The sequence below is a fragment of the Pygoscelis adeliae genome, unplaced genomic scaffold, assembly GCF_000699105.1.
Source record: "Pygoscelis adeliae isolate BGI_AS28 unplaced genomic scaffold, ASM69910v1 Scaffold60, whole genome shotgun sequence".
Taxonomy (NCBI): domain Eukaryota; kingdom Metazoa; phylum Chordata; class Aves; order Sphenisciformes; family Spheniscidae; genus Pygoscelis; species Pygoscelis adeliae.
This window is the reverse complement of record NW_008823954.1, coordinates 1,670,610-1,672,000: the sequence shown is the minus strand read 5'-3', so window position 1 is coordinate 1,672,000 and position 1,391 is coordinate 1,670,610. Positions and strand designations below refer to the sequence as shown.

General features: G+C 46.6%; 1 protein-coding gene across 1 annotated transcript in view; it reads left to right on the top strand.

Moving 5' to 3' along the window:
• Positions 1-541: 541 nt before the first annotated feature.
• The window catches only part of CENPM (centromere protein M), a 6,565-nt gene continuing 5,715 nt past the window's right edge, over positions 542-1,391 (top strand). Inside the window, exon 1 of the mRNA XM_009322011.1 lies at positions 542-593. The gene's annotated coding sequence lies outside the window, so the exon portion shown is untranslated. The remainder of the gene's footprint in view (positions 594-1,391) is intronic.

Genomic DNA, 1,391 nt, shown 5'->3' with positions numbered 1-1,391 from the left:
GAGGGGGATGCGCCGCCTGCGGCCCCGGCCGCAGGACCGTAGCGGGGCCTACAGGGGCCTTCCCCCACCTGCCCCAAGAGATGGAGCCAAAGCAGCGGCCGTGATGCGAATTCACGAAAAGTTTCTGCTTCGGAAACGCACGCACCGAAATTGCTTATAAATGCAGGTTTTACCCAAGTGGCGGTAGCCGGAGCTGCAGGGCGGTCGTTTCGAAGAAAGAACTTGGTCTTGTGAACGCTAGAGTGCACTGCTGCACAGATGTGGCTGGCACCTGGGGCAGGCAAACCGCTCTCGTCTTCAGGACAAGCAGTTTGAGCATGTGTAGAAATGGGGGTGGAAATAATTCTCACATTCACCGTGTTCACTGTGCACATACCGTTGCCCTTTGCATGTTGCACAGGCGTTTGATTAATAAATTGCAAGGGTATGAGAGGGGCACAGATATTTTTTTTTCTCCTGGGAGACAGACATATACAGGAATTAAACAACCTGGGACAAATTGGGACAAGTACAATGCTTGCAGCTACTTGAAAGCAAACAAGTTTCCCTGAAAGATGTCCATAACTTTTGGTGCTCTTCAGAGCCGTTTTCTGGTTTGTATGCATGTACGTGCTTTTCCTCCTCAAGCTATTAAGACGCATTTGGAATTTTAACTTTAGCTGCATGACAAGTCCTGTCTTAAAAGCCTGATTAACTAACTTTTTACGATATAATGTCCTTGACAGCTCTCTTGCCGAGACCAAATGAGTTTAGTCAGCTCTTCTGAAGGTGTTTGTGTTATTTCACTGCTGTAATCCAAGGCTATGCAGTAAAGGCAAACCTGAGCTAATGTTCTACTAGCCAGTTAGAGCGACTGTACTGCTCTGATCATGGCATCTTGGATGTTTGTGCTAACTAATAGTAAATTAATTACCCAATTTTCTATGCAAATCCTGCAGCCTCTGCTGAGCTGTGGAGTGCCGTAACTAGATGACTACTGGTACTACAGCTGGGTAACTACCCAAAGGCATGGAAACTTATGCTCTACAGAGCAAGATAAGTCCCTGTGCTAGTATCACTAGGGAAACAGAATTCCATGAAGAAGCAGAAGTCTGTGACAGTTTTTTTCCCACTGTGTTGCTTTGGGATTATACACATTACAGAGAAATATGGTGTCTTGTCTGGCAAGTCTACCTGCCAGATACAGCTGTTGGGAGAAGAATTGCAGGGCTGGGGTTTTTGTGTCTCTTGCCACTAGGAAAAAAAAAAAAAAGGCTCCTGTAGTGCATATCTGGAGGCTGCTGACATCATCTAGTGATGTTGGTTTAAATATAGTAGAATTCCAAATCATGGAGGTTTTTTGGGTTGTTGGTTTTGGTTTGGTTCCCCACCACCCCCCCGCCCCCCACCGC